The sequence below is a fragment of the Pinus tabuliformis genome, chromosome 8, assembly GCF_031772625.1.
Source record: "Pinus tabuliformis cultivar Carrire ecotype Pingquan chromosome 8, CPIR1, whole genome shotgun sequence".
Classification (NCBI taxonomy): domain Eukaryota; kingdom Viridiplantae; phylum Streptophyta; class Pinopsida; order Pinales; family Pinaceae; genus Pinus; species Pinus tabuliformis.
In genome coordinates, this window is record NC_142294.1 from 1,087,626,779 (window position 1) to 1,087,645,429 (window position 18,651).

Genomic DNA, 18,651 nt, shown 5'->3' on the forward strand with positions numbered 1-18,651 from the left:
GACTTCAGATTGAATAGTATCTCTAATAGAAAATATCAATAAGTATGGTGCAAATTAGATGAATGGTTTCAGCAACATAATTTTGGACCATAAATACTATGATAACCCTACATATTCAGCCAAAAAAGAAGACCATAAATGTAGCAAGCTAACAATTTGAGGTCTCAACATTGGTTATTAAATATTTACATGATGGGGACACTCTATTTTGGCTTATTCTGGAGCCATTTTGAGAAGATGAATAATAACATAGGACAATTTTATTAACAATTTGAGGGCACAAGTAATGGAGAATGGAGATTTGAACAATCTAGAAAAGATAAAGAGGCTTGAGAATCTATAGAGAGAGAAATGTTTCAAGGCTATGATTCATCTTGATGATAAGCATTATGAATATGAAAATTTATTGAAGGTTGGAGGAAGAAACATGTTGATATATTTGAATCATCAAGGAGTTATTTTGAACTACTCCTTGCAAATAATGAGGTGAATGAATAAGTGGTGAGGGTTATGTAAGAAGAATCCTAGATAAATGTCAAGAAGTTAGAATTGAAAGGACAGATGATGAGGTTTGTTATAGAGGCATTTGGAAACTTGGAAACACTAACATTGCTCGACCTTTCAAATAATAAACTAGAGATTCCATATGACATTTGAAAAGTTTGAAGGTCCTAATTTTTTTGGAAAAAAACTAAAATCAATACACGACAACGTTAAAAAATGCATTACATTGATTGAGATGGATGCTAGTTTAAACCAGTTGAATTATCTGCTAGCCAGCATTAGGATGAACTTGTTAATATTCAAAAAGTACTTGTCTGTTAATATTCAAAAAGTACTTGTCCACTTAAATAATTTAAGGTCCTTTCCATCTTCTATTTGTGAAATGGAATCATTCAGGAATTTGGATGTCCATTTCAATGAGCTAAGGCCGTTACCTTTAGCTATTATAAAATTACAAAATATTGGAATCTTGAATTCCAAGAGTAATTTCAGGGATCTAATTATCATTACAGACATAATTGGTGATTTGACCAATCTTGTTGACTTAGACCTAAGCAACAATCAAATCAAAGAGTTTCCATGTTTGTTTGGAAAAATAAACAATTTGAAGAAAATGACCTTGGATCAAAACTACCTCGTCATCCTACCACAAGAGATCGTTCAACAGGTTCTGGATGTTGTTTTGGAACACATGAAGAAGAGGTGGGTACACATTTTTCAAGAGTTAGGCAAGATGTGATTCAATCACTAAATAGCAAGATAAAGCGTGACTTAATCATGAGATAAGGAAGACAAGTGTGACTTAGTTGCACAGAGGGGTTGTTCTTAGCTCTTAGTCACACTGAAATGTTGTTCATAGTGGCCAGATCACAAACTAAGGAGACAAATTGCAACTTGATCATAGGTTGGCCAGCCAAACATCACTAATCGCAAATTAGAGAAAAAATAGCAACTCAATCATGCAAATATGGAGCAATGATGTGCTCAAATGAAATGGAGGAGCTTGACTGCACTAAATCATAAAGTGGTAAGGTTGGTTGTGTTAGATCGCAAGGAGGAAAGACTGTTAGTGACTAAATTGCTAGTCGCAAGTCTAAATTCGAGTCAGTCATTAGTCACAAGACTAAACTCAGTCGCTAGTTGCAAGTCTAACATTTACTAAGTCACTTGCCGCAAGTTTAACTCTGACTCAATCACTAATAGTAAAGCTAAGATGTGATTTCCCTCCATAGCAACACAATCACGATCTCCCTCACACACCGTAATTTGGTTTTGCGACTATTCCTCTTCCTCATAATAATTAAAATAAAGGCTCAATAATTAGATGTATTTTTTTGCAAGCTACCCAAAATGGAATATGTATAGTTGTTCTAGGATTAGGTGCTATTGATCAACAGTACAACAAAAAAAAAAATTAAGAGAGAAATTCAATAAATATTATTTATAACGGTGGTTGTGGTTATAACAAGTCTTATTGTTTATCCTATTCCTTTTGATTTTTGGTTGATTCCTAAAGATAATATTGGTATGTTGAGGAACTTGGTGACTTGTCTGTAGAGCCCAAGCTCTCTGTTTTCCAATTGGGTATTAGTCCATACATGCTTGCTTATATTACTATGCAGATGGTTTTCCATTTTATTTTGGATTTGATTAAGTTGCATAAAGATGGGTTGGATGGGAATGAAAAAAACTGAGATATATCGGGTGGATTTCCTTGACAATTGTAATCCTAGAATAGTTAAAAAATGGTTGAAATCACTCATATATTTTACACAAATGTGTATGCAAAAACACACACACGGATTACATTAAGAGATTACTCTATAATATAGAGTTTGTGAGATCTAACTTATTCCTAATTTAGAAGGAGAGGTTGAGAGAATTTCTCAACCATCACCAACAACTCATAAACCAACATTACAAATATAGGATGTAAGCATTAACTCCAAGTTCCCCTCTTAATTCTTACATTACATAAATTTATTGAAACCACCCATAAACAAAAAAACACACAATCATTCTTTAACTGGTTTACAACTTATCAGTATAGGCTCCATCAAGTTGCCTCATAACCCTCGTAAAGGTGTAGTCAGCAAGTTGGATTCCTGAGTTCAACTCCTGAACTTCTGAATCAAGTACCTCCCAAAGTAAATTATTAAACAACGTCACAAGCCTGTCACATAACCTCATTAGAAGACTGCTCCCACGTCTTCAACGAATGAGGGATCCTTCCCTAGATCCACTATTGCCATACCATCTCGAAAACCATACATGTTGAGCGTTTTCACTGAACTGTAGCTTTTCTAAAATATTTGGAGAGGTTTAAATTATTCACTGACTTCATCATCAGAATTCAATGAATATTCATCTATGGCTATATTTGCTGATTCTTTCACTTTTAACACATCACTGGCTTGACTTCTGCAATTCCATGATGTATGTCCAATTTTCTTGCAATAGTAGCATTCAAATTCACTTTTATTTTAATTTTTGTTTCTCATCCTCATATTTGTAAACAATACACTTTCTGTTTGAGAGTTTTATTTTGTATCATCCGGTTTTAGTCTTTTTTCATCTGCCAAAAGTGCTGCAATTGTCTCATCCAATTTTTGTGAAGACAAAATTACTATAACTTGAAGGAAGACTATTTAGTAATATTGCTTTAGCATCTTCATCTTCCACCTTGGCACCTGCTTCAGCTAATTGTCTTAAAGAGACATTAAACTATTTACATGACATGACATATATGTCTCCTCATTCATTTTAGGTCTAAATAATTGCAACTTTATAGAAAATTTTGCATTTGTACTTTTTACACCAAATGGTTGAGTCAATTTTTCTCATATTTCCCTAGATGGTTTAGTGAGATCTACAAGATTTAATTGCAAATCTAAAAGAGCAAGTCCAATAATGGACTTAGATTTCTCATCTCTATTTTTCCATTCAATTAATTATTTGGCATATGTGGGTGCCACTTCTAAACCATTCACTATGCCCCACAAATTTTTCTTCATTAATTGCATTTGGAATTTTACTTTCCATGAGGGAAAATTCAAATAACTGAATTTCTCTAAAACCATGAATTCCACGATCACAAAATATTAAAACTAACAGAAAGTTATTTTTAATTTTTAACACTGAAATGCCTTTCTTTGTAATTATCATTTCCCCCTGCACACCACAAATTTCGAAGCTACACAAATTCCTATAGGCTTAGAAAAGTCTATATTCCTCATACACAGACATCGTAACTCCAGTCAACGCACACTCAGAAGCACAAAAATGAGCGGAAATTCATAATTGGATAGTCTATAAGTCTTGGTAGTATCAATGCACCTATAGCTAGGAGAGGCATGCGTTTAACCCTGATCAATGCTCCAAGTTTTTCCACCTCCTTCATGACAATTACAAAGGTTTCACATCAACTATGAGGAACAAAATAACTCACTACATATGCACTATTATTTATGAGGTTATGCCCTCTTCTAATAGCATCGACTCACTCATTCCTTGATTGGGGTGCGTACGAGAATATCGACATGATCAAATATTTTAATGGGAAGGGCCTCGAAATAAAACCCATCACCCTCCACATGCGTGGCAAGGCTGGTAGGGTCCTGTCGGGCAGATGGAAGAGAAATATGTTGGGATGGGGTCCCCTGGGTCAGTTTTGGGGTTGAAAACCCAAGTTTGATGTAAATGTTGGTGAAAATATGTAAAATCTCCGCAATTTGTCGATGCAGAGCGCGTAGATAATTAGAAGTCAAAACAGGTTTTATCCACTTGGTTATGTAAAGTCGAGTCGGTTTTGAGATCCACCAATGGTCCGCAGACCATGGGATTGTATGTAAAAAGATATAAATAGGTGTGTCTTAGAGAGTCTATGGCATGGATAGAGAGAGAGAGAGATGGATGCTTATGTCTAGGTCTAAGGAAAAAGACAAGTAACAACAGGTAGGTAGAAGGGAAAAGGCTCTGCAGCTAAGTGCACGGAGGCCTAGAGTAGAGTCCGCAGCTAAGTGCGTAGACCCCTACAGCTAAGTGTGCATGAAAGTTTTGAGTCTGTAACATCATAGTGAATATCAATAAATAACATTGTTGGAGAAATTCATGTGTTTATCTATTTACTTCTGTTATTTATGTTCACGATATATGTTGTGATGGAATAAATTTCTTTATGAAGTATTGATGTATTGATGCAAGACTCTGTTGGATAAGTCTTGCTAACTGTACGCAACGTGTGTTAAGTATTTACACGAAGCTCATAATAAATTTTGTTGTGTTTATTAAATACTTAAGTAGATCTGTACGAAATCATATCTAGGGTTGTTTTATGGTGCACATAAGTGGATGTTTTATCTGTTAAGGGTCTGCAAAACCCTATCGTAGACCTTTGTGAGGGCCTAAGGGTCATTTAAGTGAAGTTGCAATACGAAGCCTTAGGGGCTTATAACTCTGTGTGAAGGCAGATCTAGGGAGATAAAAGACATCACACTGATCTCTGGATGCGGAAACGTGGTTCCAGCATTCCCCCATACTGCTTCGAGTGAGACTTCAGCCTGCGCTATGCAGGTTGATGCCAAAAGGGCCAGTAATGTAGGTTTTTGTTTGGCACAATGAACTCTGAACTTGGGTCAAGACCCCCTAAGCCAACAAATGGTTCCATTGTTGGGACCAGGATTTGCATAAAGAGATGTGTGATGTCACATCACAGGAATTTGACCAAGAAAGAAATTGAGAAGCAGTTGGATAGGAAGATTCATCCATTCGCGGTGCAAGAGAACAGGAATCCACACCTATCAAAGGAGTAGTCGTTGGGCAGATACTTGTACATAGAAATACATGAAATTTTCTTCTACACCTTCCCGATCAAACTATACGAGTGGATAACTAAGTTGGTAGACGACCAAGGAAGGTGGAGGCTTGACAGTCCAATAGTGTGGAATCTGGAACTCGTGTGAAGGTTGGAAACCTCTGAAGACAAGATCGCGTGCGCTGTTTACCACTAGCTCAGTTGAATTATAGGAGGATTTGTTACAGATTTCATAGTTGATACCTCAGTCACCTACAGCGAAGCAGAGTGACACTTCTTCAAGGGACCGCGAGGTAAGTATCTGAGATATTTGAATACCTAGATTAAGATGCTCTTGTGTGAGAAATGGGTTATGTCATTGCTTTGATATTCGGATCTACGCAAAGTGGATAGATCTTTAGAAATCGAGAGAAAGCAGGCCCTGAATATAGCCCATTAATTGGACCTCCTTCGAGCAACGACGAGGGAATGACACAAGCCTCACCACAGAGTGCGCTCCAGCTGATTAGATAGGGTTTTTCATGGATATACATCCATACAATCCACCTCCACCTTCACCTCCACAACATACACCTTCACCCACACCACCACCACCACCATCGTCATTCAACATGTCAAATTCAATAAAGCTGCTGATTTTCAAGGGTATAGGGAGAGAAGATACAGATCAATTATGGTTTGTTGCGAATGTTGTATGCACAGTGTAGAAGATCACTGATGACAACATAAAGAAGGCGCACTTAGTTACTTCTCTGCAAGATAGTGCACTGACCTGGTATATTAAGTATTTTGTTGATCATCCTTTAGCAACGCTAGCAGATATTAAGGATGCTTTAAACAAGGAGTTTAGTAAGCCTGAGTCTGACTCACAGTAAGTCGTTGGATTTAAGGAAATGAGGATGATGACTGGTGAGACTCTTTGGGAGTTAGATCAAAGGCTGAAATGTGTGATCCGCGAAGCTAATATGCAGCTCACAAAAGGTCAGCACAGCGAATGGTTTATAGCCTCGCTTCTGCCTCGGCTGAGGATTTATTTGTCACAACAGAAGATAGGAGCTCAGGGAGAAGCCCTAGAAATCATGATGAGATTGTGCAAGACACCTATTCAGACACCATAACAATTGTTCTATGATTTCTAAAAATATCTCGGCCACGATGAGCGCCACTGTCATAGCTACGAGCTGGTGATGGAAAGATCACCTACCTATTGAATGCAAGAAAAAACTCGACCTCTAGATCAAGACGTTAGGGGAGTGCACGGAGGATATCCGGGGCGTAGACAAGGTCGAGGAGGAGGAGGAGGAGGACCTGGTGGAGGTCATGGTTAGGTTATTTTCTATAACTATGGGACACTAGGGCACTACGTGCAGGAGTGTCAAAATCAGACACACCTATCCTGCCAATACTACAGCCAGTTTGACCACACTATAGAAGAATTCCCTGTGTTGATCACTAATATGCAGGAGAAGAAGGTGCAACCCCAAAAACCTATGCATAACTTACAAATGATGATAGCTAAGCCCTGCAAGGAAGATCCAAATGTGAATATCATACTGAGAAGCAGAGTAACAACTAGGGATGATAAGGGAAAACATTTGCCCGAAGAAGACAGATGGGTTCCCAAAGCCCCAGAGAAAGAATTCGTTTTTGATCTGGAGCACGGGAATGAAACATTTATGGAAGCCAAGAAAATATTCGTTGAGGCATTTGCTTCAGGAATTTAGAACAAAGCACTAGAAACTAGCGCGCCTATAGAGGTTGACCCCTTTTTACTTACCACATTCCTGGAAACCTACATGAAACTTACGTGTGATAGCAAGGATGTGAAAGGTCTGCAGGAGTTGATAAACATGTGTTCTGGTAAACCAAATGCTCCTGATGGACACCACATAGTATGAAAAATTGGCAGACATAAGGCAAAAATAGGGCACGAGATGAGGCTCACCGCGCACATAGGAGATTATGAGATGGACCAGGTTATTCTTGATATGGGGTCTGACGCAAATGTTTTTCCTAAACATACATGGGAGAGAATAGGGAGACCTACATAGCAGTGGTCTCTGATTCAGTTGAGGATGGCGAACCAGCAGAAAATCATCCCTATGGGATGACTACATGGGGTCACCATAGATATAGAAGGCATGAGTGCGCTGGCTAATTTTGACGTAATAGAAATTTTGGATGACAAAAATCCATACCCTGGGCTACTTGGAATTGACAGGGCCATTGATATGAATGAATTCATCAAAATAAAGAAAAGAACAATGTCTTTCAAGAGGAAATCACTTTGGGTTGTAGTGCCGTTGGACCCTGTAGAAGGACCACGCTATACTGAACCAGTCCGCGATTATGAAGAAAGTGATGATGAATTGGATCATATTTATAAAATAACTATCTGATATCAAGACTAGATTAATCCAATAGCTGATGGACGAATTGCATGGGAGTGGGAAAGTTCATGTACCTCGGATTCAGATGAAGAATTGGAGCATTGGCAGAATAGGCTACACGAAGTATCCACACTGCAATGCAACATGATGAATAAATCTCTGCACCGTGTGTCATCGGAGTTAAGAAATTTACCCTATTATGATGGTTTTACTGACATAGATAAGTTTTTGGATGCCTTTGAACAAGAATTCCCTAAGGATGATTGCTTCCAAGCACTGGATTTAACATTGCGTGCTACGCCCACACAATGGTGGGGTACGCACAAGGACATCTTTGATGAATGGTGATACTACAGAAGGATGATGAGATTACATTTTGGTCATCCTAAAATTCGACTGATTGAGAAGTATGATGTGAGAAATGATCCATGCGATCATTTAGAAAAGTGGACTAAAGTTTATGGAATGAAGCCGCAACCAAAATGGGTGCACTTATTTTGTCATACTTTGGATACAATCCCTATGAATTGGTACCTGGAAACAGAGCTCCGCCATGGCACCACAAAGTGGGATATATTAAGGTAGGGATTGTTAATGACCTTTAGTTTTGAAGATGGGTTTGAATGCATTGATGAAGCTCTGCAGGCGGTTAAGGCAGTGATCTTTAGAATTCCGTAGGATCCTTTGGAGTTGGTGCAGCCTGATTAGAGCACCCAGTTGCACCATGCCCTAGAATACTATAATGCGGCCGCTGAGGAGGAGGGTGAAGATCCAAGAAATATCAATATTCCAGAGGCAGAAGGCCATCGCGAAGTTGAAGTTTCGAAAATAGAGAACCCAGACATCACAGCACCATTGAAAACCAAGAAAGTAAACATTGGTACTGAAGTAGAGCCAAAATTTGCGAAGATCGGGGACTACTGGGATGATGCCATAGTGGATAAAGATGCTAAGCTACTCCACGAGTACCAAGATCTTTTTTCGACCAAGTTTTCGAACTTGAAAGGCATTATAGGTTACTTAGGTGTGATGAAAATTACTTTGAACCCAGACGTGAAGCCTATTAAGTAGAGGCCATATCGCCTTAATCCCAAGTAAAAGGAAAAGGTCCACTTAGAGTTGGATAAGATGCTTGAGGAAGGCATTATCAAATATGTGGGGGAATCTGATTGGGTGAGCCAAATGGTGGTTAAAGAAAAGAAACAGGAGGGAGAAATAAGGATTTGTGTAGATATAAGGAAACTTAATGATGCTTGTGTCCATGATCCTTTTCAGACATCATTTATTGATGAGATATTGGATAACGTTGGAGGGCAGGAGGGCTACTCATCCACTGATGGATTTTCGAGGTACCATCAGATCAAGATCGCGCTAGAGGATAGGAGAAAAACAACCTTCATGACTGAATGGGGTTGTTTTCAGTATACTTTCATGCCATTTGGACTCAAGAATGCACCCACGATATTCTCTCACATAGTTATAGCAGCATTTAAGGAGTTCATCCATAAGTTCTTGGAGGTGTATTTTGATGACTGGACAGTGTTCAGCTCAGTGAAGCGCCATGTAGCAAGTCTGTGCTTGATGCTAGATACGTGTTGCAGATACTAGATCACGTTGAACCTAAAGAAGTGTCTCTTCTATGTCCCCTTTGGGATCCTACTAGGTCATGTGGTGTGCAAGAAAGGGTTGATGGTGGACCCTGCCAAGATTGTGGTGATTGTAAATTTGGAGGCCCCGATAAGTTTCAAACAGTTGTGCGCAATGCTTGGGCATACATGGTATTAGAGAAAGTTCATCAAGGCTTATGCTTAGATTACTGCGCCCATGGAGAAACTACTGAAGAAGGATGCTACATTCTGTTGGGATGAATAATGTCAATGCAGTTTGGATGTATTGAAGGAGAAGATGGTCACCGTGCTGATTTTGGTCTTCCCGGATTAGAAAAAGGAATTTCATGTACATGTCAATGCCTTGTTCATTATGTTAGGGGCAGTGCTAACACATGCTTTGAAGGAGAAGGATATTATCCAGGCATAGAGTTCCAAGATGGAGGCCATGGTTGCAGAGGCGTGCAGAACAGTGCTAGAGTTGCACATCCCAAAGGACACATAATAGGAGGCTAAGATCTGAAAATTAGCTGCAGGAGAGCGCGAAGAGAAGGCCGAAGTCAGGTGAGTTCAATTAGAACTGAATATGAAGATTACGGAGCTCCATCTTAAATTACAACCTATGACTATGCCCAAAGTCAGAGAGTAGCGGGGAGCTACCATTAAGGAGGGGATGGCCACTCTAGACGGCGCAGTCACTGATTGCACGACCTTGTTTGAATAGGCGATGGAGTTGGTAACGACTCTGCAGGAAGACCCTAACCTGCAAATCCTAAATACAGAGATTTGCGAACTCCAAAAGAAATATGATGAGGTTAGGGAAATGACGTGCTCCATTGCTACAATGCAGTGCCTCGCCAAGTTGCAGGAGGGGAAGCAGCTTCGCGCACAGATAGAAGAATCCCAACAGAAGCAGGTCATGCTTAACTCCAGGTTAGGACCTTGGTTAGACGAAGCTTACCAAGTAACAACCAAAATTCAGGAGAAGCTGACGTGCTTGCAAAAAACACAACAAAATATCAAGCTGTCCGCGGAAGGTCCAACTATAGAGCATCTCATCGAAGAAGTCAAGAAAGAATCTATGTAGAGTGTTGCTGAGGTAACAATTGTGCAGGTGGAGCTGGGGGATGTTCACAGCAAGATCATCGCACCAGCTGAGTGACTCAAGGGCAAGTAACGACCTTTATGTTGAGGGCCTGTTGGGATGGGGTCCCCTGGGTGAGTGTTGGGGTAAAGAACCCAAGTTTTGATGTAAATGTTGTTGAAAAGATGTAAAGTCTCCATAATTTGTGGATGCGGACCGTGTAGATAATTAGAAGTCAAAAGGGGTTTTATTCGCTTGGTTATGTTAAGTCAAGTCGGTTTTGAGATCCACCATGGTCCGCAGACCATGGGATTTCATATAAAAATCTATAAATAGGTGTGTCTTAGAGAGTCTAAGGCATGGATAGAGAGAGAGATGGATGCTTATGTCCAAGTCTGAGGAATAAGACAAGTAACAATGGGTAGGTAGAAGGGAAAATGCTCCACATCTGAGTGCACGGAGGCCTAGAGTAGAGTCCACAGCTGAGTGCGGAGACCTCTATAGTTGAGTGCGTAGGATAGTTTTGAGTCTATAACATCATATTGAATATCAATAGAGAAGACTGTTGGAGAAATTTATGTGTTTATCTATTTACATATGTTATTTATGTTCACGATATATTTTATGAAGGAATAAATGTATTTATGAGATATTGATGTATTGATGCGTGACTCTATTGGATAAGTCTTGCTAACTATACGTAATGTATGTTAAGTATTTACGCGAAGCTTATAATACATTATGTTGTGTTTATTAAAGAATTAAGTAGATTTGTGTGAACTCAGATCTAGGGTTGTTTTATGGTGTGTGTAAGTGGATGTTTTATATGTTAAGGGTCTGAAAAACCCTATCGTAGACCTTCGCGAAGGTCTAAGGGCCTTTTAAGTGAAGTTTCAGTGCCAAGCCTTAGAGGCTTATATGTATGCATGAAGGTAGATCTAGGGTGATAAATGACATCACATTGATCTCTGGATGCAAAAACTTGGTTCCAGCATCCTCCCATACTGCTTTGGGTGAGACTTTAGCCTACCATACACGGGTTGATGCCGAAAGGGCCAGTAGTGGAGGGTTGTTTTTGGCATAATTAACCTTGAACCTATGTTAGGACCCCCTAATCCAACACAATACATATGTGGGTGGTGGCAGGAGGCATATTCAATTCCACTGTGAGGTGTTGGGTGATTGCATGAGGTTAGAAACTTGGAGGTTGCAAGGTGTTCACAGCTGTGGAGAGCGGACGGAACATGGCCGAGCTTGACTAGGGGCAAGCTCAACTGGGCACTACATGGGTGAATTGGTATGTTTTCTGCTCCATCTCCCTTTTCGTAATGTTGAAAGTATATAGGATTTACGTTCTAGGCTAGTCGGGTATAATGTAGTGGGGTTCTGAGAGTTCAGGTCCTACTTTGTCTAGGTTTGTGTCGAGTCGGGGGGTCTATATATGGAATTGTCTAGGAGGCACCACCATTTCTATGAAATTTGGCATATGGCTATCCCATTGGGACATTTTCGCATCCTAGAATGTAGGGAGGGTTTGCAGGGAGAGTGGGTAGGGTTGGGGAATTGCATGCATGCGACCCTTTGGGATTTCGGCTGAATGGCCTTAGGCAATGGTTTATGCTAGGGGGGATGGGTGAATCCCCGTAAGCATAAAGAGTAGCTTTCTCATTAAAATTGTGGCCTTGGCTCCGCAACTGAGCAGGGCAGACCTAACAAAGAATTGGGTAATTATAGTGAAGCCTATGTATGACTGGTGCTGGAAGTCTACGGGAAATTGGGTCGAGGGAGAGCAGGGTAACCGGGTGCATGGGGATATTGTTGTGGTTGTAACCTTCTGTCAAAGTGAGGAGGTTATTCCCTCAAGTCGCACTCCAACGAGGTGGAATATATGGAACCAGGAACTTGACAACCACAATTCTGAGTTTGGATTAGCATGTTTCCCTTCTAGAAATTACATTCAAATATGTTTGAACCTTGGATGGTTGGTAAGAAATTCTTTTAGGTTTTATGTATGTTTATTTCTCTTTGTACAAGTAAGTAGGTTGATAATAATTCTGGGTATTTTGAAGGCTGGGGGCTCACTCCTCCAGAGAGCATCCACTACCATAGAACGCCTTGCAGGAAGTGGGATAAGATGGTTTGTGAGATGGATAACTCTCGCAACCCAACCTTGCATGGCCGAGGCTGAGGCTAGAAAAATAAGGCCAAGCAAGAGGAAGGGGAACCCAACAACCCTGGGGGCAAGCCGAGAGGTCGCAAACCAACTGTTAATATCATCAACGAAGCAGTGGAAGCCTATCATGAAGGCATAGATGAAGAAATTCAAACGTTGATAGAGAAGTGGGAGGAAGACTTGAACCATCAGGTAGGTTCTATGGAGATCGAAGCTCATGAATGGCACATCTTAATGTCTAACCCAGGGCACACCTGAGGCCAAGTGACCCAATTCAAACACACTCTTTTCCTCTACTGGTCGATGAAGGGAATCCTAGGCAAGGACCTGGAACAAATTGCTTTGAATATGGTTGTTGTAGTGCAGACATCCCCAGACTACAAAAAGGACTTCCAGAAACTCATGTTTTAGATGCAGAAGCAAGATGGGCACCTCCAGCGAATCAAAAATCATTTGCCATGCATATTACTGATATTTGAACTCCCAGGGTCGAATGTAAAAGACCCAACTCTAGTTGAATCTGCCTCAACAGAAGAAGCAGATCAGTGAAATGATGTCTCTATATTTTTGTAGATTTTGATGCGGATAGCATTTACTTTTACTTGTAATTACAGTTATGTTAGTAGGAAAGTAGATATAGGGATAAATATGGACATACAGTCATATGTAGCTTGGATAGAAAGACTCAAAATGTATCATTTTTGGATGGCATACCATGTTGTTAGGTGGCCAAGAGACTTGGTTTCCCACATGGAAAGTTGAGGCCACCTAACAAATTTTAGAAATCGTTGTAACTTGTTGTTAAAATCAATAGAAAAATGAGGTCCTACCAAGCTTAACAAACAAAAAAACATCGACTCACTCATGCGTATGGATCCACGACAACCATTTCATCGATCACTACCTCTATTCGATGTTCACAATATGCTCAGTCCACTGCTCACACAACCTCTCCGACAATCCCAACACGATCCTGGTGCTCTGATACCAAGTTTAAAAATGGTTGAAATCACTCATATATTTCACATGAAGGTGTATGCGTCAACATACACAAATTACATTCATAGATTACTCTATAATATAGAGTTTGTGAGATCTAACTTATTCCTAATTTAGAAGGAGAGGTTGAGAGAATTTCTTAACCATCACCAACAGATCATAAAACAAAATTACAAATATAGGATGTAAGAATTAACTCCAAGTAGAATCATTGACAATTTCATTGCACTCTCTTCCATATTTAGTATGTGCTTCTAGTGGTAAGTTTCAATACATTTTGTTGAGTATAGGTCTTTCGACAATGGGGTCTATGATTACGATTTGGATATGTGAAAAGATATCAACAACTATTTTTTCCAAGGACATGATTCATTGGTGTAAATGGGGTGCCTTATGTGGTTGTGTTGTTGGTTTTTTTTTTTTTTTTGTAATACAATTGTTACCTTGTGGGTAGTATTGGTCACTCAATGACACATAAAGGTCAATTGACAGTATTATGCATTCAAGTTGGCACAAACTGTTAGAGAGGATGCTTCACTTCCTGAGGTTGAACGCTAAATTCCTTTCAATACCAATCCAATAAGAATGCAACCTGTACTTACAACAAAATATGTTTTGCCTTTGCATGGCATCTTAGAAAGCCTTCTAAAGTCTCATTTTTAGGTCTTTTCATTCAATATCTTGGAAATTGCCAATTTTCCTAAGGAAATCTCTAATTACATGATCAGGATGGGAGCTAGATTACCTAATATTAAACCTGGTCGTGCCACTACAAAATATTTGGAAAGAGTACCTATGATAAATACAATATGGCACACTTTTGCAAGTAGCATTAGTGACTTTTTGTTTAGGTGTTGGAGAAACATTTTCCCCAATAACTACAAAAATGGAGCCAATTTACCTGAGAAAAATAAATGAATATTTGTATGTTTTTTATACTCTAACAATGGTGGGAGCAATTAATTCTCCTTCACACGTCAATAAGAAAATTCACAGGAAACTAAATTGGGTTGTTGCATATCCCCTTGGAAAATAAGGACAAGGAGAATCGATAGTCTAAGATGATCTTATTAGAGCCAAGGAAAAGATGTTTGAACCCATGGACCATGCTACAAATAAAAATTGGTACTTCAAATCAAGTCAACCAAGAGAAAACTGTACTACATAATGTTAAAGAGAAGCAAGATTTTTCTATGTATGAAACAAAAGTTTCATTTTCCAGTAATGTTATGGAGGAGGATTGGATGGACCTGGAGCTAGGGCTTTTATTATTTAAGGATGGTTCCTACTCTAGAGGCCCATTAATGTTTCTAGTTGGAGGATTAGAAGATGATTCAAGTTACTACCTCTCTCCAACATACACGATAGCGTAAGGCTTCGTGAGAGGATGTCACAAGAGGTTGTGCCTTGTGCATAGTATTATAGTAAAGAAATGTGATACCGAATTGCAACTTATGAGAATAATTGTTTACAAGTAACAATGGATAAAACTAAAACATTTAGAATATATGAGTGAGATGGGAGAAACCCCATTAGAACCACTCTCATAGCAAAAACACATTTCACCATTAGATCTTGTTGGAACATGGAAGGTATTTGAAATCAGTGTCACTACTATCTTAGAAGATTTGGAGGAAAAATTTCATGGAAAAATGTCACCATTTGTGTACCTGTGTGTGGAGATCCTAAAAAGAGGATTCTTCTTGAAGTTCCTATGCATTTTTCTAATGAAGATGCCTTAGACATGCAAGATATTACCGTTCTTTAGTTTCCTAGTCAAATTACAACATATGTTGATGTAGAAGAAGATGGAGTGTTGAGTACAGGCATTGAATGGTATTCTGATAATGGCACAAAGTTGTCATGGGCAAGGACTATGGTGTTGATAGGAAGTTGCTATAGGATCACTCTAAAACTAAAGTGCTAGGAAAATTTTATGTTTACATGTCTAGATCATTCAAGCATGGGTTTAACCATCAACATCAAGCTTTGAACAAGTTTTTCCTATGCGAGATTAAAGAAAGGATAAATTGGATTATGCAAGATGTTATAGTTCTATGGTTTCTTGGTCAAATTATCGTATATGTCGATGAAAAAGAAGATGAGTGTTGAGTATAGGCGTTGGGTTCCACAAACTTATCATGGAGAAGGACTATGTTGTTGATGGGAATATGCTAGAGGTTCTCTCTAAAACTGAAGTGCCAGGAAAACCATTTTTTTTCATGTCTAGGTCATTCAAGCTTGGATTTAACTATCAACATCAAGATTTTGACAAGTTTTTCCTATGGTAGATTAAAGAAGGGAGAAATTAGATTAAACAAAAACACATCTTTATCTGCATGTTGAAAATACTTATCATAGTGCTTCGAGTTCAAGGAGAAGAGTTGACACATATACAATTGTACCTACTTTTCCTGGACCATAATATAATAACATGATAACCCTTATATCATTTAGGAAACATAAAGAGAAAGAAACACAGTTGGTATCATCGATCATGGAGATATGTCACAAATTGCAATGCATTGTCATATCACAAATATTTTTTTTCCATATTCATGAAAATAATAAATGTTGAAAGCTATCCAAGAGTAAAAAAATATGAAGAGTCATGGGGAAGGTGAAGAGTCACCTACCAATTTGTATAAGTGTATCCTCGTGCCTCTAAGATAGGAGCGAGGGTTTTTAGCACTTGTAGTCTTTTAGCATTTAGATTGTTGTTTGCACTTGAGGTAGCTTTTAACACTTTCTCTTAACATAGTTTAGGCTAGGTTGTACTAAATCAAGGGGCTTATGTTGGAGATGATATGAGCAGCCTGCCTTACACTATTAGGTTTTGATGGAATTGTTGGACATGTACTTGATTTTGTAGCATTATCAATGAGAAGCTCTTCACTTTTAGCATCAATTCTCATGCACTTTCATGGTAATTGTCAGGGTTATCCTACACTTCTATTGTGTGTGTTTGTGTGCTTTCATATTGTTTATATGTTGATGATATAATTCATATCTATTGCTCATATGTTTTCTTTTGAATCTTTTCTCTTTTATTCCATAATAATGTTATTAACCTATTGTGAACTTATTTACAAAAAATTTCTAGTACTTTCTTATTCATGTATGTTTCAGATGGTCTTAGTTAACTGACTCCTCTTGAAGCATCTTCTTGTTGTTTTTTTGTTGTTATACTCGTGTACCTCGTTCTCCAAGTTATAAATCATTGGTTGATTTTGTCCTCATCCTTCAAGTATCTCTTCATTTGAATGCCAAGAATAAACCCACATGGTGGCAACTAGGCCTACATACTGGATGAGACTCCTATCTCAAACAATGTGAGGTCTAATGAGACTTTGCACTGGGGAGATCCCCTTACTATTGGTGGCTCATTTTACCCCGTCAACATGTTGTTAATTTGGTCAAATGTTAGATTTGTTATATACAAGCTTTATGTTTAAATGGCGTTGGATTAATGTAGTTCCTTTCAATTTAAAGTATGAATTACAATTTAAAGTATGAAAGAGAGTAGTTGATGGATACTTTAGAGGCATGTATCACTTATTACAAATATTTCAGAGAAAGAAAATTGAAACGAAACAATTGTTAAAAGTAAATATTATTTTTTATTTAGTTGTATATTTAATATATTTATATTTAAAAGATTCAAATCTCAATAACTAATTCATCCATATAAATTAAATAGTCGGTAAGCATCAAAATATTTCATAATATAGTCATGTTACTCAAATTAAAAAAAATAAAAATAAAACATCAAAAAACTAATCAAATTATAATTTTATGTTAAATTAATATTAATTATGAAAAGAATTAATATATAAGTTATATATATACATTTTAAGTAACATGAAAAAAATTTCCTAACCATGGAGATTTATTCCCACTTTTCAATGGAGATTCTTAATCTTTAAATAAGCTTTGTTACAATAGCAAGTGCTAATACATGACTATACATGACTTATCAATAACATGCAATACTTGTTTATATGAAATTTTTATTTAATTAAATAATTTAATTAAAAGTGTAAAAATGGCATAACTACTTTAGAAATAAATCTCAAACATTGATTTGCATATGCTATTACGAATGTTCTAAAATATTCTATGGAAATTAAATTTTTACCATCCACTTAATAATTATTGATAATCAAATTAAAACTATAAATACCTTATTCCAAAATAAAAACATGCCATATAATTATTTAAATAAATAAATAAATATATATATATATATATATATATATATATATATATATATATATATATTTCAAATATTTTTATAACTAAATTACTCTTCTATATAATAGGAAGTAAAAGTGAAAAAAAAAACCACAAAATGAAGATAATGATTTATAACAAGTAAATGTGTATTGGGTTATAAATATACATTTAATTATCTATGATTTTATTTTATTAAATGTAAATAGTTGAAACATAAAACATTACTTGTAAGCTAATAAGTTAAAATCTTTATCCATTTTGATAAAAGGCGTATAGCAAAAGTTATGTAGGCTTAATCGATTTATACTTTCATGTTAATCTTTTTTTTATAAAAAATATTGATCACATTAAACCATGCAACATTTTTAAAACATATAATATCCTTGAATAGATAATCAATAGCTCTTTCACCATTTCCATCTTTTTAATCTAGGGAAGATAAGGAGCAAAATAATACCTCCCCCAACTTTGTGACATCTTAATCCACATGTAGTTGGAATGGAGTTTGCATAATACATGACTCATCTCAAATCCAATCCACTTTATGATATGAATTTTCTCCATGTTATCATTTTAATTATCCACATGTGTTCGTGTGAATGGAGTTTGGATGACAAATGAGTCATCTCAAATCCAATCATGATGACATGAAGTTTCTCCATGTTATCATTTTAATTATACACTTGTTAAATTTATCTATTGAGTGTTCTATCATCATCTAAATGCATAGATATTGTCTCCTATTTGATGTTTAGTAGTATGGTATTAAAATTTATTAGTAAAGACTTTGGTCCATCTTAGGTCTCCCATTATCTAAATGCATAGATATTGTCTCCATGTGATGT

At 37.4% G+C, this 18,651-nt stretch overlaps 1 pseudogene; it reads left to right on the forward strand.

The window, feature by feature from the left end:
- Positions 1-14,299: 14,299 nt before the first annotated feature.
- Positions 14,300-15,861, forward strand: LOC149239133 (uncharacterized; annotated as a pseudogene).
- Positions 15,862-18,651: the final 2,790 nt, after the last annotated feature.